We start from the raw sequence: 26445 nt of genomic DNA on the forward strand, positions 1-26445 counted from the left end.
ATTGTATGGCCTGACACATAGCATTCAGTAAAATCTGATATCAGAATAGTACTGTTGTGTCAACCACTGTTTCTCACATTGTGCTACATAAAAATATGTATAGGAATGTTTGTAAAAGACTATTGTAATTACAAGGTCAAATTGCATAACCAAAAGAAACGTAGACAGAAACCAACAAAATAGACACCAAAATTCAAATAGCACACTCTGATGAAATTAAATTGTTGATTTTTTAGCAGGCACAGTCATGGTTCAAATCCTGTGAGTGGTAGAAAGCTGTATGCATAATCATACCTCTCAACCGTATACATTTTTTTCAGAATGTCCAGATAATTGGTTCATATTTTCTACCTGTTCCTCTGTCCCCCTGGCAAATCAGTGGGATGATCTCAGAATTGTAGTCACTAAATAATTACATACATTTGATTTTCAGACCTCAAAACCCCCAAAAATGTATATTAAAACATATTCTGTCACTCTAGCAACTCTCCAAGTTTATGAGAGCAATATTCAAAATATGTCCCTATTTGTATCCCGATGTTGTCAAGCTTTGTCTAGAGTGTGTGCATTAAGAGATTGAGAGGTATGTGCATACTATTAACTCAGAATCTGGTAATATGTGTAGAAACAATCAGGTAGTGTTAACAAGCATTCCCTCCACAGGTCTACAAGGTAAGATATGTAGAATTTAGCTATAAGACAGTTGAAGCATACATTGTGTACAAATACAGTACTGCCCAAACCAAGGCCATAGGGTATTGTAATAATACCTGTACAGTAATGATTAGAGCAATGATCATTAAGGTTGTGAGTACTACAAGGATATATAAGTTGTTAATTGACATCTCTCTCTCCCTCCCACCATATATGTAACAATAATCTAAACACACAAATCAATGGGTATGTTTACACCAAACCTACTGTTGAGACATATGTACTATAGTTAAATAAATATTGAAATGTGTTTCTATTCATGTTCCATGTTGGAACACTATCATTGTTGGCTGGTTGCTATCAATGTAACCTGCATGCCACTGTAATGGCCATTGTGTTTCCATATATGCACGTGTTCTGTTTGCTATGAAACTTCCAAATCTGGTGTTTTGGGTTAATGGGAGTATCTTTGCATGCTGTTATAACTAATCTTGGATTGTGTTGACTATTACTAACCCACATATGTTTAAAACTACAACACCATAGCATGTTTGGGAAGGCTGGTCCCAGTGGACCCACTTCTCTGACCTCATCTGGCAGTGGCACCAGGCCCCAGCATGTCTGGGACCTTTTCCAGGACCTCCTCATCTGCTGGTCCTGCACCACCTTCAGGTGGAACCGCCTCAGGGGATGGGACTCTCCCCCCCAAGGAGCAGGCGCGGACAGGATCCTGTCAACTGAAGTCAGGTCCAGTGATTGGTGAGTAGCACACTCTGAAGGGAGTTTGGAGATCTGCTATGCCAGCTTGTAGGCTGTAGGGCACATTTAGAGGGTCAGCCTGCTCCTCCTGCTCAGCAATCTGTTCCCCCAAAAACATTTTGGCTCATACATAGCTGTCCATTTTGCACACATGTCAACTGGACATATATAATCTGGTCTAATTGGCTTCACAATACATTATTGTTGTCCTCACCCATCTCTCAGGCGTTTGAGTGTCTAAATATACATCCACATACAGTATATATGCACAGCTGTTACTGTAGAAAAAATGGACAGCTATGGACCTTCCCTACACCCATCTTGCACATCCCTAGCTACTTTCCCTATTGTCTTACCCTCTGCGTACCCCCTTTTTCACCACTGTCCTATCACCCCTTTTTTCTTTTAAAGAAATTAGCACAGGGGTAAATGGAAGTAAGCAGTTTTAAGCAGTACTAAGTGGGTTTAAGTCTGCATGTCGGTATGCAGTGTCTACACAGATTAAGCATTTTCAGGCTGTCTGTAAGCTTATTTAACCAGAAGTTAGCATTGCTTACCACCATGCAAACCCATGCAAACCCGCTTACAACTGCTTAAAAGTGCCTTAATCACTCTGTATCAAACAGCCTTGTTCTGCCCAGCAGCAACATAATCAGCCCTTGCAAGTTTTGAACCCAGGACGCTGCATACCATAGCAATAATGATTTACCACTAAGCCATTTGAGCTGCACATAGGTGTGATATTGCCTCAAACATATCATGCAGCACAGTCATTCAACAGTAGGGAAAATGTATTTATATATGTAGATGTGTTTATATATATACATATATATATATATATATATATATATATATATATATATATATATATATATATATATATATATATATATGTGTGTGTGTGTGTGTATGTGTGTGTGTGTGTGTGTGTGTGTGTGTGTGTGTGTGTGTGTGTGTGTATATATATATATATATATATATATATATATATATATATATATATATATATATATATATATATTTGTATTACACTCGCACATTGGATCCACACTCTTAACCTCTCACTGCAAAACATCTGACCAAAGGCACTGTTAATGGGGGTGAAATGGCCCAAAATAGGGATCTCTTGTAATTATTGATATTATCCCTTCCTCCAAAGCTGAATTCACCTGTCTTGCAACACAGTAACCAGGGCTTGCAAGTCTTGAACCCAGAACCCTGCACAACATAGCTAACAGTAAGCCATCTCTGCTGTAAGACATCAGGATGATTTCTTTAACATATCATGCAGAACAGTCAGTCTACCATAGGAACGTACAATGTGGAAACACTAAACATTCCAATGATATATAAATATATATATATATATATATATATATATATATATATATATATATATATATATATATATATATATGTACACACACAGACACAGACACACACATATATACATATATAAACATATCTATATATATATATATATATATATATATATATATATATATATATATATATATATATATACATATCATCACACCCAGTGCAAAGCTTTTAACATCTTCAACTCTGCCACGTCAAGCTCTGACTCCTGCCTTTTTGTCAATGCCACTGTCTCCAACCCATATAACATAGCTGGTCTCACTATCCTCTTGTAGACCTTCCCTTTCACTCTTACTGGTGCTGGTCAGTCACAAATCACTCCTGCCACTCTTCTCCACCCACTCTATCCTGTCTGTACTCTCTTCTTCACCACTCTTCCACACTCACCATTACTCTGAACTGTTGATCCCTAGTATTTAAACTCATCCACCTTCGCCACCTCTACTCCCTGCATCCTCACCATTCCTCTATCTTCCCTCTCATTCACACACATATATTCTGTCTTAGTCCTGCTGACCTTCATTCCTCTTCTCTAGAGCATATCTCCACCTCTCCAGGGTCTCCTCTACCTGTTCCCTACTCTCACTACAGATCACAATGTCATCTGCAAACATCATAGTCCACTGGGACTCCTGTCTGGTCTATACATATATATATATATATATATATATATATATATATATATATATATATATATATATATATATAAATATATGTATATATATATATATATATATATATAGATATGTCTGTGTGTGTGTGTGTGTGTGTGTGTGTGTGTGTGTGTGTGTGTGTGTGTGTGTGTGTGTGTGTGTGTGTGTGTCTGTGTATATATATGCATATATATATATATATATATATATATATATATATATATATATATATATATATATACACACATACATACACATATAAATATATAAATACTTATAGATATATACAAAAAGAACATATATAAAGGTTGCACAGCATATCAAACAGCCATTATTTCTACAGTTGCCACCTTTTCAAATGGCCAGTGGCTGATTCGTTCCTACAACTGAGAAATACAGCACGAAACATATACCCACACACAATGTAAAGGACAGGACACCACACACAAGTTTGCATACATAGAAATGTTTATTTGTGTACTATTTCTGTTGTTTATGCCATTTCTTACAGTAGTTAGATAATAACTGATTAATGCAACTCTCAAACAAAACATATGATACAGTAAACTGCAAAACATAACATACTTTGTTGTCTAGACTAAAGCCTTCAAGTACTACAACAGTAAAAACACACTTGCCTTGAAGATAAGAATCTACCAAATCTTAATTACAGATGCAGTTCAACAGCCCCCAATTGCACTCTGTACTCAACCCCATAGGGGGAAAAGTATTAGTTGTCACAATGTAACTGTATCTGTTACATAACAATGCTCAACTTAAAATGTCACTATTACACTAACAGACAGAACTGTGTGTAAGACAGTAAGCTCTAGCCCACCACTGTTACAATGGGTAAGACAGTAAGCTCTATCCCACCAGTGTTACAATGTTGAAACATATGAAAATGTACAGCCATATAACTTAATGTTTCTTATTACTGATATCCATCACAATTTGTAACAGCCTAGGTTAGAAACATTGAATACCCCTTCCAAATAAAATGTCTTACAAGGGCATATAACAGTGTTCACCATACATTGACCTCCGACTGTATAGGGTCAAACACATTTTGTCCAGCTGTAGCCCTCATATGTATGGACCCTACCCCACAATTTGTGTGGGAGTTCACAACATTACTGGAATAATAGCAGGAGTGTCAGCACTAAATAATGATAGATCATTACCTATCAGCCTCTTACTGCATGACATCTGGATAAAGTCTGGTATATAGGTGGAGGACAGAGGCTGAACCACAGGGTCATATTTGAAATATTGCTGTTATACAATGTGAAAGTTGCTGGTGTTACAGGATTGGTGGCAACATACCCTTACTCAGGAATATGAAGTCAGAAACATAAATGGATGTTGCCATGTACTGATAGCAATCAACAGAGAGAATGCCACTGATATGTGAGGGACAAGACCTGTGTGTGGAACAGACAAAACATAATAGCCAATCCTCTGACCATCATGTGGATAGGCCCACAGTTGAGAACTATGCAGACAGACTGCATTCCATGCAAAACTAGCATGTACACACAAGCCCTGTAAAACTAGCAGTATTCAATGCATATAACAGCAATACTCACACACTGTCCCTAGGTCTGGAACCTTATACAAACATGTAGTTGACCTGTGTCCACAAGTCCTGTTGTAAGAGTTATTGCTACCTGCTGTATGTAACATTACTGCCCACACACAGGAAGGATGCCTCCCGTACAGGAAAGGTAAAGGGACAACACCAACATGATGCAGTTATATATAGTAGTGGGTTGCTATGACATTGGCTACTGGAAGAACTACACAGCTGGCTGCATGCATTTAGCAAGTGGGGAACACCAATTGGTGAAGAGGCCATCACCTGATAATTAGCATCACCTACAAAAGCCATGCTGCAACCTATTCAAACCAGTTCAATCCCTGTAGTGGAGAGAGAGAGAGAGAGAGAGAGAAAAAAAAGCAAAAACAAAAATAATACTAAAAAAAAAAAATCAAACAAGGAAGACATCAACTGGTACACAGAAGAGAGCACAATAACAAAACAGGTAGGTGAAACATGTCAGCATGTAATTGAATGTAGTACTTGATTTGTAATAATGAGACAGATGATGCTGAAAGATTTATATGTGCCATCAAGAGGTGCTGTAATGATGTCCTGCTGAACAACTGCTATGGACATAGCATCTGGCCCTGTGGGCAGTGGGCCATACCTGGCAGCTGTTCAGACGTGCACAGAATGTCAAGATGTAAGCCATCATAGTGTTTGTTCTGTTCCTCCAAACATCTATATTAGCCTGGCAAATAGCTGAAGGCGGAAGTAATGAAGTCATGACAGACACATGAGTTTCAGTCCCCACCACCTTCAGAACAGTCATGGTAATGTGAAATCCATTATGCACAAACTTCATAGGTTTGTAATAGGCATATCTACGTTCTATCCCTATATATCACATCCTAATGTTAGGCTTTGTCCACATGTGATCCTCTGTTTTGTAGCAAGGCAGAACAGTTCAGCTGTGGAGGAAGGATGTTCAGAGTGTGGATCCAATGTCTGAATGCACTATATATATATATATATATATATATATATATATATATATATATATATATATATATATATACTATATATATATATATATATATATATATATATATATATATATTTATACCTAAAATTAACCGCAGTCAAAAAAATTGAATGAAGAGAAAAAATTTTAACTAAGAAATGAACTTTGTGACAGTAACAGCATTCAAAAAATAATAAATCACACCAAAACTCTTGTACTACAAGAGTTGGTGTGATTTACTATTTTTTTGAATGCTGTTACTGTCACAAAGTTCATTTCTTAGTTTATATTTATATATATATATATATATATATATATATCTATATATATATATATACACATGTATACACATGTATACACATATACATGTATGTATGAGTATGTATATATATATATATATTTATATATATATATATATATATATATATATATATATATATATATATATATATATACACACACAAACATATTCCCTACAGTTGAATGACTGTGCTGCATATGTTTGAGAAAAAAAATCACACATATCTGCAGCTCAGATGGCTTAGTGGTAAATTGCTGTGGCTATGGTGTGGAGGGTCCTGGGTTAGACACTTGCAAGGACTAATTTTTTTGCTGGGCAGAACAAGGGCTGTTGGATACAGAGTGATTAAGACACTTTAAGCAGTTGTAAGTGGGTGCAAAATGGACAATTATGTATGGTGTGAAATTCTTTTTGGGAACAGATTGCCCTTTTGTTAAGGTGAGAGTGGAATGTTGGGGAAGGACAGTATGTATATTTGCAGAGGTAGGTTGGATCAGAAGACAGACAAGACAGCATACAGGGGTGGTATATGGCACATGTGGGGGTTAAACACCTTGGACGGGGAGGGGTGTTTTGAAATCGGAAGCCCATGAGCCCCAAATGGAAACAGTGGGACTGAGATCCCCACCCATGGGCAGTCACCAATGCACCTTCCCGGCCCTGAAGGTGGCTGTTCTGGGGGATGAGCAGGAGGAGCAGGCTGACCCTCTAATTGTACCACAAGGACCTCAATCTGCTGTAGCAGATCTCCCAATTCTCTGTGGAGCTCCCTACTCACCAGACCCTGGACCTGACTTCAGGTGACAGGATCCTTTCTGTGCCCACTCTTGGTGTGGGGGACAAGCCCCATCCCCTGAGATGGTTCCACCTGAAAGTAGTGCAGGAACAGCAGATGAGGAGTTCCTGGGGTGGGTCCCAGACATGCTGGGGCCTGGTGCCATGGCCAGATGAGTTGGGAGAAGTGAGTCCACTTGGAACGGCCTTCCGAAACATTGTTGTTTTGCTATTGTGTTGCAGTTTTACAACATATGTGGGTTAGCAGTAGTCATCACAATCCATGATTACTTATAACATCATGCATAGATATTCCCATTAACCCAAAACACCAGCTTTGGAACAGTTGCATAGCAAACAGAACACATGCATATATGGAACCACAGTGGCCATTACAATGGCATGCAGGTTACATTGATAGCAAAAGGCCACCAATGATAATGTTTCAACATGGAACATGAATAGAAACACATTTCAAAATTTGTTGAATAATAGGATATATGTCACAACAGTAGGTTTGGTGTAAACATACCTATTGATTTGTGTGTTTAGATTATTGTTGCAGATATGGCGGGGGAAGAGAGAGATGTCAATTAACAACTATTATATCCTTGCAGTATGAGGTCTTCCGGCTTTGTTCCTGTTTATGTCTCTCAGGCACAATGTCCCATGAATGGCTCCCTTCATATATACCCCAGGAAAATGATGCCATCATTTATTTATTTATTTATGCATTCCAGTTTGGTAACCAGGGAGGTCCACTGGGCCAAAGAGCCCATTTTCAGTGGAGGCCTGGGGAGAAAAGCTCCATAATACAATGTTACAAGACATAATAATTAGACATACAAATAAAATTCAAAGCTAAAAATGAGTTACATACAAAAGAACATTGTGTCAACCTACATCTTTAGATCACATTTTTTAGATGTACAAATAGAATTCAAAGAGAGAAAAAATTATTTATATACAAAAGATTGAATTACTTAAATCGTAGGAGGTAGGCATTCAAGTTGGTAGACTCCCTCCTGCAAATTCCTTCAAATCAGTAATTCAGTAACATTTGAAGTTAAGGAAAGAGTCTAGGAGGATGATAGGAAAAATTGTATAGGGTTAGCAGTAGTTGTTAGTTACCTTGGCAGAGTGTGATCAAGGGAGAACTAAGAAGGTAGTGAAGGTAGTGAAGTGAATCATAAACTTCATTGTACTACATCACGGGACACTATTTGGATGCAGGCCCCATGATCTGCAGGAGAGGACTGCCCAGTGGAATGAGCTCATCCACAGGGTAAATGATGTCAGCCTGCATAACTGCAGTTATGAGCAGGTGCAACATTGTTGCACTGATCTCATCTGCCACACCCATCAGCATGCTGATGCATTTAGGAGGGACCAGCTAGCCACAGGTGGAAGACATGCCATCCAGCCCCCACTGACAGATGCTGAGGAGCTCCTCGCCAGCCTTGGGGCACCCTCCTGCCAGCCAAGTCAGGAACCTGAGGATAGCATTGTAGAGGTGTGTGCCACCCATACAATGTTGAAGCATACAGGTAAGGTCCCAGGGCACATTAGTAGAACACTATTGCTTATCCATCTTTAGCTGGAAAGTATCTTCATGCATATGTCAGATAACATACTCTTTTGCTGCAGTGTAGTAATGAACAGATGTGCATAATCTCTAGTATTGTGGGTTTGTCCTGTTGATGCACTGAAATGCTGTTCCCACCCCTGTACCAATGCCACAGGTGTGGCTATTGACATTACATCTCTTACACAACTATAATGGTCCCTCTGGTATACAACTGGGGTAAAAGCATATAGCTGGTGAGTATGGAGTTGTTTTGTTCAAGTTTGCCAATAAACCTGTTTTTTTACAACTTTGGCAGCCTGCTTCTGTACTTGTTTTTCCAGCATTCCACTGAAGTGAGTACACCTTTGTTAAAGGAATTGGTTCTAACATGGTATTTGTCATGCACACATGTAACACACCTAACCATAATGCATGCTGTATATGTTCACTTATTGTTGCTGTTAACTACACTGCATCACAATGATCGACATGGTGGCTTATCTGAAGGGTATGTAAGATTCCTGCAGTATACCTAACAACCTGTCAGTACAAGATGTGTGGACAGAGATGAACATAATGGTGGGACAAATGGCCTACAGTTAGGACATGTCTGAAACATTACCCTTATACACTGGCTACACCAGTGTATACACCACTATTACAATGGCAACTGTTCCTGATCTACACAACGGCAAATCACAATACCACATTCCACACATTTTACAACCTGTAATGTGATCCTAACATGAGCAATGAATGTGTAATATGGAATCCTATGTTAGGACAACAAATACATATCTTAGGAAACACTGGAAGCATATGTTTGCACACACTCCAAATAACATGTAGTAAAAGCAGCTTTTGAGGTACTGACAGCATTCACACTTCTTGAGTACACACTTTCCATCAAGTACAGGACCTCAATGTCACACTAAGTAATGGTCTGCTGTCCAAGAAATATGTCCATGACATTTTTCACTCATCTGCAACAGAGGCAGCCGTGGCTTGCATACATCTTACAAACCATGGATTGGATCCCATATCTGAAAGGTAGAACTCAGGAGTGGGAGAGGTAGCCTTACCTCACCATTGCATATACCATGATAAACAGTGCAGACAGTCATGTATGTGACTATGAAGTACGGGACAACATTAATGTAGAAAATAAACAGATGCCCATCCAAGACAGATGACAACACATGTTGCAAACTGGTCATGGAGGCTGCCCAGAAACATGCAGCAACACTGAGGGACTTGTAGGCATGTCTAGCAAGTACTGCCTGTGCAGTACCTGTGTTAACAATCACCTGGAATCTGCATAAGTGTGGCCTATGGGTTAGGGTAATTAGATGGAAGAGTTGTTCCACAGGAAACATCATCCAGGGCTCGCTACAGGTAGAATATGCATAACATCAAGTCTCCCAAAGGCATGTGTTGCAATGTGTAGTGGTGCACTGAGACCAAGTCTAAAACCTACAGATAGTATTAATAAAGATACATGTGGTACACAAGCAACACCTCACTCCACCTCAGGCCCACCATCCTCATCTTTAACTTGCTGGTGCCAGTATACACTTTTAGGTTTGCTGTTCATTAGCAGGAACTAGGCTGGTAGGCATGGCGTCCTGAATTTGTAACACTCTAAAATGACACTTATGTGTGGACCATAGTTGTCAAGCATCTGCAATAAGGCTGAGGATGGGGAGGGGTGTCATCCTGAAACACAACAGTGAACTGAAGCATACATCCAAAGCTCGCTAAGAATGGCTGTATCTGGACACAGTCAAGGTCATGAATTGTGCCAGACATAACCCTGACTCCACAGCAATAGTGAAGGCACTGTGTGACCTCCAAGGGCTGTGCTCATGAGCTGACCTTGCAATCTGGCAGAGTTGGGGGACATTTGTAGGGCAGAGTGACCAAATAATGGCAAGTGAAGATGGGCCATGATAGTATACCCCTTCCAGGAATAGTGACTGCTGTAGTTCACTTAACAGGTGCTGCAACAAACCATTGTGTTAAGGGTGTGCACACTTATGCAACCCACATATTGTATGCATCTCAATCAGCATCTGCATGACTAACACATTTGTTTGATACTGAATTTATTTGTACAGGTCATATGTCACATATCAGGTGTATGTAATGTTAACATATGCAGCATTGTGGCCCAATTGCATATCATGGAAGAGGCTGGCATGTCAACAAGGGTTTATATACTTCTCATAGTCACAGTAAGCTTTGAAGGTTGTCAGTGTAATCGGATTGTATTGCTCATACATGCACTCCTGATGATGAGCTAATCAGAGGTCAGGCATTAACTATTGACATCTGTCCTCATATCATCCCAGGTATGTGCTAGGCAAATACATAGGGGCCGTGAGCAACAGAGCAAACATAACTGCCACACATATACACATTAAGCAATGGTGTGTGCACTCATGAGGTATGGTGCACAGTACATGCCAGAGTGCTGAACAGGTGCACAGCAATACTGTGTACATGGGTGCAGTGTCTTCCAGGGGAAGGGGCATCCACTACTAACACAACTCATGCATCACAGAGATGTATAATGTTGGTAACAAGGACTGAGTATAGCTGCAGTGCATGCTGTTGAGTGCCATATGTCGCATGTTGACTGTTGGGTAATGAGAGTTCTGTGTAAAATCTTTGTGCCATCTCACCTGTAAGTGTGTGTGTGTGTGTGTGTGTGTGTGTGTGTGTGTGTGTGTGTGTGTGTGTGTGTGTGTGTGTGTGTGTGTGGTTGTGTTTGTGAGTGTGTGTAGAGGTACGCAATGATGTTCAGGTCTTAAATTACATTTTTTGTTTTCCCCACACAGGTGGCTAGGTGAGTCAGGGTCCCTCCTGCAGGCAAACTGATGTTAGTGTCCATACAGACTCTGACAATGATGATAGGTATGATGTGGCACAGGCAGGGTTGTCAGCGGCTGAAGCTGTGCCATCAGTTGACATCCCACTTTCATCCACCCCATCCCCATACACAGTCACAATGCCCATACATACCTCATCACCAGTGGCCATAGATGAGAGACAGTCGGTGGGTGGTGGCATTAGACAAGACATTGTGGTGATTATGGCAAGCGTGTCTGTACACAGCAGCCATAGCCAGATGACCGGCAAGGTACCACACAGGCAGATGTACAGGGGTCCTCATAGGAGGGCTGCTGGCCATCATGCCACTGGCAGAAGTGCCACAGCAGGTGTCACCAGATGCATGCTTTGGGCCATCATGGGGGCACAGGCATGTATGGAAGGTTACACCAAACAGAGTCTGAGGCTCCCAAGAGCTACTCATTCTGCTGTTCTTGACAACATCCTTGATCTTGCAGGTGCCCACCGTTATTTTGCAGAGGTCCTGGATAGACGGTTGGGTGAGATGGTGGGAATCCTTGACTGTGTGGTGTCTGTGATAGAGCATATGGTGGAAGCAGGTCTTCAGCCATGTGAACCTAGGTCAGCAACACCAACGGGTTGAAGTCTGTGTGGATGTGCAACAAGTCACAGCCACTCCCGTAGTGGCAGTACCAGCACCAGCCTTGCAGGACGGGGTGCTGTCCAGACCACAACACAGCAGGCCATGTGCACATGGTCCTGGCTGGTCCCAACAGGGAAGCAGATCCAGCAGACATTTTTCATCATCAGGGGAGAGTAACATATCTGGGCTTCTACCTGGTAGTGCCTATGGAACCCTTGGCAGGCACAGTTCCCGTGTCCATGGCCAGACATGGTGAACTGTACACCCTGCCATGTATGGTCTGCAGCTGTCCAACAAACCCCTGTATAGGGCAGCCACATGGCAGAACTGTGTGCATACATACACACACACAGATCACGAACACAGCTAGGGCACCTCCATACCTACACACACCACATTTGCACAGCCCAGCTGATAAAGAACCCCCCTAACACACACACATGATGTCAACCAAATGGATCAGCCTAGCTCTCTGGCAAACCCACAACACACCTGGTGCATACGATGATAACTGTGCCACATCCCTGTCATCCATACCATCGATGCAGGGACATGCTCATATGGTTCTGGTGCACAGGGTGAATGTACTAAGGTTTAGCAATGTAATGCTGTTTAACATGCTTTCAGCTGGAATGTTTAATGCTTACATGTCAGGGTGTGTAGCTATCCAGCCATGATACATTATAGCTGTTATTAACACTGACTGATTGTGGTTTCCATAATGTATTCAGTTTGTGTTGTAGGTGTCTATGTATCAGCAGGATGTTGGTGTGCTGTTGTTTCCTACAAGGGTTATGGCACTGTGGTGACACATTGGCCATGTCATATCCTGGGTATAGTTGAACACAAGTAACAGGTCTGTATAATAGTTAATGCATGTGCCACATGGCTGATAGGTCTGAGGGGTGTATACAGGTGAGTGCATGGTGGTTGATGTCAGCAGCTCTTCTACAGTGGGAAATGGTAAGTGTACTGGGTGGCACACACCAAATGTTTGTGAATAACACACACACACATAGGCTTTGGTGTTGATGCAATACACAGAGAATACTGTATACATGGATGTACTTAATTTTGCAGTGAACTCATTTTGGCCTATGCAATTTCACCAAGACAAAATAGGCAAAACATCACATCAGTAAATAATCAGTCTGCTAGTTTAATGTCATTGATGATGGTACTGGCAGGGTATATGTCCTCTTCCCCAATGTAGTGCAATCCTGGAGTTGGTAAACATATGTGTGCTGGTGTGGGTGGAACAACCCTCCACTTTGGAGGGTGTGGTGTGGTGTAGAATGACACATAGTATGATTAACAACTACTTAACCTGTTAACATAAACTGTACAGTATTACAGTAGACTAAGTGGGCAGATACGTACAACAATAACCCCAATGATGGTGGCTGTGCCCACAACAACCACACCCAACTATATATTCCATCTCCAGTATCCCTGTACAGCTGTACAGTGGGGAAGAGGGCATGTACACATCTACTACTAGTTTTGATGGAATGAATTTCCACAAGATGATTCCTTTGAAATCTTAGCTTTTGCCAGTCAGTTCTCAGACAAATGATCTCCTGGGACATGTATTTTCTGAAAATTGAAGTAGATCCCTTCACATGCACACACACTTACTTGGCAACAGTGAGAGTAGAACCCCTACCTAGGTACTTATTGCTACTAATGTTTTTAGCCTTAATTGCATACATCACACAGCTTTTAGGATGAGGTGTGTCCCGAATTTCTTGTTAAGTGAGGAACATCACCAGGCCTTATACAGTATGGTAATGGGGGATATACTGGGTGTTAATGAACAATACCTAGTATGACATACTGTCATATACACATTGACAAACACATAACAGTCATAGACACATCTGAGAGACCTGGGTTTATCAGTGTTAACTACCCTGTCAGTGAGTCCATTCTGTTACAGAGAATTTGCACACAGCACATGCATCATTGGGCTGGATAGTATAATCAGTCAGCTGTATGGTTGATGGTGACAGTGGTCCTCATACAGTGGACCTTGGGACATGTACTGGGGGTACCATGTTGTAAAGACAGTATGCCCAGCACCCACACCCCACATTGGATATTTTACTCACTGAAACCCATGATGATGGTCTGACATACCCACAATCACACATTGACCCGGAATGCAATACAACCCCTTGTCTATTTAATAAGTGCTACTACAGGGATATGCATTTATTGCACATGCCACAGGGATAGTAGGGTGACGGTTTATCATGGTTTCTCCTAATGTCAGTAACATCAGTATCCCTTATAATGTATGGCAAGGTGTATTGCACTTGGAGAAAGTGGCCTCAGAATGTTGTCTCCTACAAATCTATACACTTGCACACATGCACACATTTGCCAGGACTTAGAAGATAACCCATGCCTATCTACCCATTTGTACAATGGTGTTATGCTGGTATTACAAGCTCCAGGTAGCTCATAGGATAAAAAGTGCAACAAGGTAAATTTAATGTCAATATAGCAGCAGCCATTTCTGAATATGGCAATGGGGGGTGTAGTGGGTGAGAAGGCCCTCAGGGTATTATCAACTACAAGTATACAAACACACAGACACTGTTATTCTCAGTAATGCACACTGACACATTTGTCAGTACTGTGGTCCAAAGGTGCAGGTGTTCTTAGGTGTGTACCAGGCTAATGTGCATGGAGAGATGAGGAAGAGTAGGGGATGTGGGTACACTGGCATCGTGCCTCCTGATATTTGTCAGCAGGTCATCTATCAACTGATGCCAATTGGCTGATCCCCAGGGTGACAGTTAATGGAACATCCAGTCATCTGGTTTTCTATTGCAGAGGGCCAGTGAGGTGCTCCAATTGACATGTATGCAGCATATATTGCATAACATGGCCAGTATCTGTGTTGGAGACCTGTACTTAAGCATGTTCTGTTGACTGTGGTAGTCTAGTTGAGGTATCCATGGCATGTGGTGCATACAGGGTGGATTTCCTAGCTGTGGCATTCATAACACAGCTGGACAGACATGTCAGTGTCAAGTCAAGCATAGATTGCCTGTAAGCAGCCAAGATGAATACCTGACATCTGCACATCTGTACAGAGGACAGACAGAAATCATCTAGCCAACAGCTTATGCATTAGGATGAATATTTTGACAGATAAACGTCTGAAACTGATAGGTATGCCATTACTACATGACAGCAGCCCTCAATGACATGTCCAATACACATAGTAGTCTACAGTTAATATCCACATATCAGATCAATATCCAGTAGCAAATACTTAATACCATACAGCTCACACACCAATAACACGATAGTCAGTACTCAGAGTCCAGCTTTGCATGCAGGGGTGTATGGTTCCAGTACTACAATCTGCAATCTACTCTTACTTGGGAAAGCACTATTAACAGTAGTAACATGATACAATACATGCAAGTGTGACTGCATATAACCTTGGATACTACCCATGTATGAAACACATGCAAAGAGAAAAGACTGTTGAAGTAGCCATGTATACTCAGGTGTCCCATACAGTATACTCACACCCCTTGCTACTGTAATGACAGCACATGGAAGCATGTTATGTACATGGAATTAAATACACTTATTAAAGATGTTATTACCATGCTATTTCATCAGACTAGAATGTGATCACTGGTTACCAGGGCTGAGCTATACTTAGCAGGTGTAAGCATTGCTTAAATGTAAATGTTAAGCACATTCGTGCACTAGTAAGTGAATTCTTCACAGTATAAGCACCTTTTCGTTTAACTGTACATTAGCGCTGCTTACCATCGGGAAAACCGACACAAACCCACTTAAAGCTGCTCAAAACTGCCTTAACCACTCTGTATCCATTAATCCTTGTTCTGCCTAGCAAGAAAATAAACAGCCCTTGCAGGTCTTGAGCCGAGGACCCTGTATACTACACACAGCAAACTCACATACTCAGCATACTCACAGCAGTTAACCACTAAGCCATCAGAGCTGTGAAGATGTTGGTTGTTTTGTCAACCATATTATTCAGTACACATAATGAATAGTAGTGAACAACTGCTTTGACTACTACAATTGTTTAGTACTTGTAAGTGAAAATAGTGTTGAATCAGTCATGTTTTTATATCTAAATATACTCATATCAGATAAATATGGTGGGATACATCTGGGAAGGTATATACAACACTCACGTTTACACATAACAAGGAAATATAAATATATATATATATATATATATATATATATATATATATATATATATATATATATATATATATATATATATATATATATATATATATATATATGTATATATATACACACACACACACACACACACACACACACACACACACACACACACACATATATATATATGTATATATATATATATATATATATATATATATATATATATATATATATATATATATATATATATATAAAACATATGCCCATAATGCAGTGGAGTCATACCTCAGCACCAATAGTCACAACCTCTTAGTGCAAGGAAATGGAATGTATGTGTTGCAGGTATAAATGTAGAATGTTGCTACAGTAACAGGAGTTGTGTTAACAGACATGTTGTGTAGGAAGTCACTTCTAATAGTGACATGTACACCATCAGTTACTGACAGACATCATGAGATCATTATAGTGAAGTACCACACAAATCACAGTAATGATCATGTGGAATACAGCAGAGATATGACCAATAAGTGTGGACAGTCTGACACAATCAGGTCAGTCCAGAGGTATACACAGAACTCTTTAGTGCAAAATGTTTGGACCAAGCCTTGCAAAGTCGATGTTTACAGCCATGTAATGGAGATATCACAAAAATACTGGAATAGATAAGCTCACACAGTTGATGCATTCACACACTCCTCTCTGTCCTAATACAAGATCATGTATTGTTATCCCTTTCACATGTAACAATGATCATGAATTACCATACCAAATACAGTACACTAAGCACCAGAAAGAAAATAATAAGGACTTTTTTACGCACAGGGTGACAGTACACTCACCTTCACCAAACACATGCAACAACAGTCAGGAGTATTCTATACCTCACACCTCATCACGAAGGCTCATCTACATCCAGGTCATTGGACCACATTGTCCCACCCTCATTAGACCCATTATAGATCATTAGACCCATTTGGGTATACATTTGGTATGTGCCTAGCAAATGGCTGAAAGACTCGACTGGAAAGGCCCAAGAACCACAGGCCTAAAAGAATCACGGGTACCCTAGCCTGACCGCCTTAAAAATACTTAACTACTCAGCTATACTCTGTACTGTCTCGTCTACTCAGCCTACTTCTCTGTGTATACAAGGCAGCTGTTGGACCAGAGCTGTTGGACTACACTTCAAAAAATCCCAATCCCCAGCTATACGCACCCAGGGATCTAAACATTGTCACACAATAAACAAAACATGCTGGAGGATAGGTTCCTGACCCAGAGAGACTCAGACTCTGGAATAGATTGCTTATATCAATCAAGTGCCTCTCCTCACCTCTTTAGAGGAAGAGGAACCTTGACGATTGAGAAAGGAAAATTCACCCAGGGATCCACGTCAGTGCGCCCTGCTAGACAGGGGTCCAGAAAGTAAATAATGTGGCATATTAACCAGAGGAGACGAGGTCCCAAGCCCACCTACTTCACCATACTCAGTGACATACATCATCACAGAATCCCACTGCTTTTTCAGAAATACACACCACTTATGGTGGCCAGGCAACAGTACATCTGAAAAATATCTGGACATAACATCACACTAGGTAAATACACTGAGCTGCTAGGCATTTCACAAAGCACTGTGCAAACTACAGGTAGACTACCACAACACTGACCCAAGTCTCCTATGGGGGGATACACATGTACTTGCAAATATAGCAGGCACTACAGGCATGTAACAGCATGGAGTAACAGACACCAGTGTGAAAGTGCATACCCACAACCAATCTCAGCACAGTCACAGTCACATTATGGTAAGCCTAATTGATAGTACATTATATGGACTGTATGAATAACACCATCCTCATATGTACCACTCACACACTAGCCCTACATATACTGGACGAATACACGGTGTAGTCTGATGCCTGACTGTGGTATGGGACATGTCTCAGTCTGGCCCTACAAACATATACGCTGATAGGGTACCGTAAACTGAAGCAGCATTCAACATCTAACTAGTTTGCTACACTACAGTATTACACAGTTATCACAAGCCCCACAGAGATTATATGGCTAAAATATGGCCAAAGGATTATTTTAAAGTGAATGACATCAGCAGGCATGTTAAAGTAGGGCAATGGGAGGTGTAGTGAGTGAGAATGGCTTCAAAATCGTTAATTTCCACACACACACACATACACACACACACACACACACACACACACACACACACACACGCACACACACACACACACACACACACACACACTTGCCAGAACTGAGATGCATTAGTTAATTGCTGTGTGGGTGTGTAATGGGTGACTGGACCTGAAATACAGGATAGGCAAAGAGAATACCTACCTTCCAGGCCACATGACAAATAGTAGTCCAGTGTGTGGCTCCCTTGTAGTCCCTGGGGAGTGGTTCCCAGGGGTATTATTTACCCCATCACTCATCTGGGTTACTGTGTGGGTGGCTGTTGATGTCTCACTGCATGTATGTGATCTATATTCCATATCATGGACAGTGTCTGGCTTGTGCACATGTCCTACACGCATGTTCTTTGATGTGTGGAAGTATACTGGTGGTATCTGGGGCATGTTGTGTGGACAGATTGTTATCTTCTGATCTAGCATTCCTGACCTCATTTGGTGAGACCTGGTATGGAACTGAGGTTGTGCTTACACCTACATTGACAGCACGATATAGGTATTCAGTGGTGTTAGTGGCATCTTTCCATACAGGGCATGTGTATAAGGCATGGTATTCTCTTTGTGGGTTACATTTGCAGACTTTACAGTTGTTGCAGGCGTCCAGTGGAGAACATAGCAAAAGGGCCACTGTAAGCATTTATTTGCCTACTGCGAGGATGGGACAGGGTGCCATGTCCTTTTGCTTGATGGATAACACACACTCAGTCAGGAGATGTAACACATCACAGTACTTTCTGATGTCAGTGGCACTGCTGTGGTCAACAGGCATGTAGTCCATTGCAATCACACTGTGGCTACTATCTGTGAGGTAATATGCAGGGAACTACCAATATAGTGGTTGTTGCCTAGTCAAGTGTGTTTGTGTATAAGGCATGGGTGGAGAATGTTATCTGAGTAATAGAAGGGTTGCCTATATTGTTCACCAATCCATAATGTCACATGTAGGGCTATGGATTGTCTACACCATCCTCTCTGGTGTCCTTGTAAGGTGGACATTGCGACATATACTAGGTCCTCAACATAATAATTTAGATAAACCCACCCCACAATGGACCCTGTCATTACACAGCCACAGCAACCTCCACACATGATACTGATGACATACACACAAACACACACTTGCCAGGACTGAAGTCCAAACCCCTACCTAGCTATGTATTACTACTATAGTGTACCGCATTTATCACATGCACCACGGAGCTTATAGGATTGATGCTGTCCCAAGGTATTTCTAAGGTGAGAAACATCACCAGGTCTTGTAAATACTGGCATTGGGTGATGTAGTGGGTGAGAGATTCCAAAAATAATTTACCCTAAACACACATTTAAATTTGTCATGGGTATGATTCAAACCTCTATCTAACAATCTTTAAGGACCATTAAGTTACACATTTACCACATGCACCACTGACCTGACAAGTTTTAGGGTTGGCAACACATACTTCTAAGGTGGATGATATCTGCAGGACTGCTAATGTTAGGCTCTGAGATGTATACTGGGTGTAAATGGGGCTAAAATCTTTGAGGTACACACATACTCTCACAAGCACTTACCACAGATGAGATTCAAACCCATACCTGTGTAGTTACTGCTACTACATTGTTCCACATTTATGGTATGTGCATTGGAGCTTACATATTGTAGAGCTCTCCACAGGTATCTTTGAAGGTGACTAACATCAGCAGCAGTGCTAAAAGAGGGGTATTGGGAGAGTAGCAAGTGTGAATGTACATAATATCAGTTATTTTCAAAGACACACACGCACACTCCCTCAAACACACACAATTTTGCAATTGCCATCTTAGGGATTAGAACTCATACCTAACTAGCAGGTTATACTATAGCATTATGCAGTTATCACAAATGCCATGGAGCTACATACACCCACACACACACACACACACACACACACACACACACACACACACACACACACACACACACACACACACACACACACACGCACACACGCACACACACACGCATACACACTTTTGCACACACACACACACACACACACACACACACACACACACACACACACACACACACGCAGTTTTACAGTTGCCATGTCTGGGATTTGAACTCCTACCTTACTATTATTTTACATTACAACATTACACAGTTATTGCAAGCACCACAGAGCTTATGGGGGTGAGACTTGGCCAGAGGGTTATTTCAAGGTGACCGGCATCAGCATGAGTGCTAACATGGGCAATGGGAAGTGCAGTGTGTGAATGGGGTATAAACCATTCCTCTGGAAACATACACACAACACTCAGTCACACACAACTTTACATTTGACAGGACTGGGTATACAAATGCTAAATGAATACTGATTTGTACTATCATGTTACACAGTTATCACAAGCACCACAGATGCTATAGGGCTGAGGGCTACCAAACGCCATGTCTACAGTGATTGATATCAGCACATCATGTGGTATTAGCCAAATGGATGTGTGGTGGTTGAGACAAGCCCATGATGAAAATCTCTCTGTCACATTCTGTCTCTCTCTTCCCCACATCTCTGTGTGTGTATGTTTGACATATTATAATGTGTTGGCCTTGGATATGTGTGAGTACTCCTATCCAATGTGTGTGCAAAGCATGAATGGTGTGCAATGTGATGTGTGTACACAGACATCTGTGACTGGCAGATATGTATAGTTCACAGTTGTTGTCAGACACGGGCTTCATGTTTCTGCAGGATATCTGTAAATAGATTGACAATATGGAGTCACAATGGGTGAAAGATAGTGGGATACTGTAACTATTGTGTCTGTGCTGCTTGTGCTGCATGGTTTGTGTTAGCAGAGTTATTCAGACATATGTACTGCTTTACAGTGTGATGTAATATGTCAACTACTGACAGATATATTTATTTGCTCACAGTTATTTCCTGGGAAATACAAGAAGAATGAAGCTGCGTTCAGTATTGTGGTCTGCAGCCTACATATTCTTACACACTCATGGCATTCTGGAGGGGTAGCTGCAGACACTTGCTGATGGATCTGTGTAAATGGTGCAGCACCTTGGTACTGTGGTGGCTGAGGATCCCCTACTTGTACATATATCGACGTAACAGAATGGCCATATCCTGCTGTGGCCATACCTCTCAGCTTTACAAATTCACCCAGGTTACCCAGAGGCAGAGGTTATATATCTGGTCAGTTCCACTTCACATTGTGGTTTAAGAGCAGGTTTGTAGCCACCCATTACTGGGTTTGCAGGCAGGGGTAGTATGGGCACACATCAGAGTTTCAGACTTCACACACTCCATGACATCCATGCTTCTATACCCCTCACTCTGTTATTCTATCCTAACATTATGTGAGAGATATCTGAGAAGTATCCCTATAGTTGTCCCTTCATCCCAGCTGTATTTAGGGGTTGGTCCACAGTTCATGCAGTAGGACATGGTGGGCATGCTACAGGGATTTGTCAACATGGCCTTGCATTTGTGTTCTGCGGACTGTTATGTTGTTAGTTGGGACCCCATGAGATAACATACATTGGCAATATGGGTGAAGCAGAGGCTTTTGACAGAGGACTATAGGGCATTTGGTAGTGATGCAGGCCATCTGTAGCAGGCCAGTTTATTCTGTCAGTCCTACATTCCTAGGCTGTGAGCCACTGGATTCCCCTGGGGTGACAGGCCAAGTGTGAGACTTGTTAATGGCAATAGTTCCTGCCCATATTAATCCACTGGCCTGATTGCTGGCAGGGTGCTGTTTAGAGCCAGGGACACACCTGCATGGGACACCTCTTCAGTATGCTGCATTCTGTGGATATTCCCAAACAGAAGTGGGGGTCATACTGTACTCATTCCCAACAGCAGGGATATGACCTGTGACAAATCTGTGTCTGATGGTGGGATGAGCTGAGTGCATGTGTGATATGGAAGCTTCTTGCAGCTGGCTCACAGATATACCTAGGACATTCCCCTTATGCTGCCTTGTGCAGGGACATAGGCAGTCGCTCATTACTTCATAACTGTGCCTTTTGTGGTCTGCCAGTGATTGGCCAGACTACATCAGTATTCCATACTACACAGACAACTAATGTGCTGCTAACCTCTATGTACATTTCCAAAGGTGTGTGCAGTTGACCGTTACATTTTATGTACTCTGTCTAGGGTACTTCCACTTGTGTATGTCTGGGCCCACATTCATGGCATGTCCATTTTTCAGATGGTAACAGATATTGACATCTGGACAGTGAGTATGGATGACTGCTGACTTGGGTATTGCTGAGATGCATTGTGGTTGGCAGTGCAGTTGTCAGAACATGGCCTTGTCATCAACAGTACTGGCCATAGGCCACCAAGACACAATCCTCCATGCCTACATGGTCACCACTTCCACACAATATAGAACACACAACAACCTAATACACGGACTCCTGCATATTGTACACATGCAACAATCTATCCTGTAAATTGGTCCAGCTCAGGTAATCTGTGCTCCACTGTTATTAAACCCACACGTACATGTTATTGCATTTCTACATAGGATTTGGGGGCACACTTGACAACTGTAGAAATTTGCTATGAGTATATTTGTATTTCAGGTACTCTGTTGGCTTCCATTTCATTTGTATTCTGACCTACCATGCAGACTAGAGGCATATGAGTAGAATACAGATCTTAGGTTTTATTGCCCTACATTTCAGTTTCAGACTTCTTACCCTTCAGAACTAACATACAACTGCAGACCTGTTGTAGACTGTCTGTGTAGGTCTGGAGGGTGGCTGTTCACCATTGCCATCAATTGGATGCCTTAGCACAGCCTTTCTTTATGGTCATCTACACCTGTCCTGATAGCTGAGGCTGGTGTTTGATATCTCATCCTCACTGACATGCATGTGAGTATCCTATGGACACACATTTTTTGGCCACCACATGTACTGCCAGTGGGATTTGTCACCTTGTCTAGTACTGCCTACTTTGTTGACACCAGTATTTGTTATGGATTTCATGCTGCCCATATAGGTGTCCATTATCCATTGACCTACCATTCAGGCATCCGATTCCCTTGTATGCTCACATCCATATCATAGATACAACTAGCAGAACATACTACTCCATTCAGCAATTGATAGGAAGAGTGACTTACCTTGTGGCTGTGCCAGTACTGAGGATGGTGTTGGAAGGCTGACTATGTTGGATGCACATAGTACACTCCCTGTACATGATAAAGCACAGGTAGTGTCATGTTTGGCATCCCTTTTACTGTATGTGTGAGTCAGAGAGAGGTGTCATTCCCTGAGTCCCTACCATTTCAGTGTATGTACTATGCGTTGCCTCTTTGCCAAAGCCTGGGCATACTGGGCATGCCTCCTTCTTCCTACATGGGCAGGCTCAGTTTGTTCCTCCTCCGAGTCCCTCTGTGCCTGTGATGGCCTTGGCAATGATGGGGGGCAGTGTGGCCCTGCCCCATGCCATTCCATGTTTCCGCATGATCATATTATGGCACATACAATGAAAATTTGTGTACATGTAGCTGGAGAGTACTTGCAAGGCTCCATTGGATATGTCAAGGCACCCAAAACATGACTTGAGCATCCCAAACACACACTCTGTTATGATTCTGGTTTGTGTGTGCCTCATTATGGAGTTCTTGTTTGGGTGTGTGTGCATTTCTGATTGGTGTCATCAGCCATGGCTCCAGTGCATAACCAGCATCTCAAACTAGGTGGCCATATGGGATGTCCCCAGTGGCAAATTTCTGGTACAGCTGTATCATATGCCAGATGTGGGAGTCATGATAACTTCCACGGCTGCCAGCACACGCATTCAAGATAATGCCCCGGGCATCACACATGACCTGGCAGTTGATGGAGGGGAAGCCCTTGTGGTTTATAGGTTCATAGGTTCATAGGTTGGTACTAAGCTATTGGCCCTAAGGCCTATACAAGCCTAGCCATAACAATTCCCTGGTTATTTCTTCCCAGAATATTTACTCCCTTGGTCCCCTGTTTAGCAGGGTGACTGACATGATCCCTGGGGTGAATTTCCTATCTCCCATCCAATCATCAAGGTTCCTTTTGAAGAGGGGCAAAGAGGTGCTCAGCTTGACATGTATGGGCAGTCTATTCCAGAGTATGGGAAACTGGTGGAATACCCTGGATGCTGATGCCTGTGAGATCCCCCATGATATTCCCAGTTGGCCTTTGGAAGGTGCCTGCGGCTAGTATTCTTAAACCTACACATACCTTGGTATCCACTAGGATGAGTTCCCATCTGTTGTTTCTGTGTGTGAGGCGTGGCTGGCATAGCTCAACAATTTGTTGTAAAATGTCCCTGTCCACCCTATAGCACTGCACTACCCAAGCTCATGTAGCCCCTGGTAGGTTACCCTGGGTCTGTACACTCTTCTCCTCCTCCTCACTGTGGGTTGGTCATCAGCATTCACATCCTTACCCCCCTCAGTCTCTTCCACATATTGATGTATGAGAGCAACAGCAGCCCCTAACATTTTGTTAGTTTTGTCAGAATTTCCCCATCTGTGCACATCTGTGGTATAGAGTTTGTGGGAAAAAAAAGAGTGAAAGGTGTTTGCATAGTTTATAGTAGTGTGCTGGGCTGGGCTGTTGCCTGCGTAATTGGCTGATTCTGATACATTTCACCTGTCAGCTATGCTAGTTCTCCTTGATTGCCTTCCTACTGCTGTTTTCCCCTCCATTGCCTTCCTGTTTAAGCCCTGAGGTGCACCGTGTATACCCAGTGTTCAGATGTGAACAAAGCTGCTATTTCCTGTGTTTTTTTTTTGTTTTGTTTTTTTTTTGTTTAAAAGCCGGTGCATGATGCGCACACTGGTTTAGGCAATGTAAACACTGCTAGGCAACCTCAGACACACCCCCTTCCTTAGCTGTGCTTAGCTAAAGGCAAACACAGGGCACAGAGCTCCAATATGCTTACAGCATGCATGACAATCCCACTTATATGGTCATCTACCTCTTATACCATGGTGTTGCTGCACCTACATGGTTGGGTGCAAGCTAACACTGAGAGGAAATTTGTGATTCATTATCATTCGCCTCATTTGCATAAACCAGATTGCTAATTCATAGTTACCATGCTCACACTGAGCTTTCCCCCTTAGCAACCACTACTCCCTGGTATTGGTGTCTTATGCATGCCATTGACTATCATGGCAAAATGCTGATTTGGGTTTAAAAGCTGATTTCCAACTTTTTTTCTTATTTTTGGACCAATCCCATTTGTGCACCACTGCCCTATGCTTAAACGGACAAAATCGGACAAAAAAAAATAAAAGCTATTTTTTATAATTTTGCAACTATTTCCCATGCCAATGGCCATATATTTGGCCATTGGCATGCCTACTACATTGAATACATGCTTTCTTTGGAGCTGACATGCCTCTGTTTTGTAATTTGCAGAAATGCATTTGGTTAGTAAGTGAATACATTTCTGCATGTTATACTATTCCTGCACAGATGCCCGCCTGCTTCCTGGATCACTAATTCACCTCATTTGCATGTTATTCACCTGCAAATGAGGTAATTAGCATAGAGTAGTGGTGTCCGTGCAGGAATAGTGTAGGAACGCTCGTGCACATCCTGGGAGCTCATTCCTGGATCACTCGTCAGCCATATTGTGTGCAGCAGCTCTTGCACTATTCCTGCACACCATGCAGAGCTTGCTGAATCCTGGGTTTGTCTATTTTGCAATCAGCAAAAATACTTGATTTAGCTACCAGACTGGATATTTCCCATTTTGAACCACTTGTCTCAGCCATGCCAGAACTGCAGGTGCATAAAGGTGTTTGCTGGCAGTGAAGGTGCACGTATAGACAAAAATTAACAGATTATAACTTTGCTGATAAATAGACCATTGATAGATTCAGGGAGGACTGAGGCAATGT

Source organism: Protopterus annectens, chromosome 4.part1 (genome assembly GCF_019279795.1).
Source record: "Protopterus annectens isolate FY-2018-M chromosome 4.part1, PAN1.0, whole genome shotgun sequence".
Taxonomy (NCBI): Eukaryota; Metazoa; Chordata; order Ceratodontiformes; family Protopteridae; genus Protopterus; species Protopterus annectens.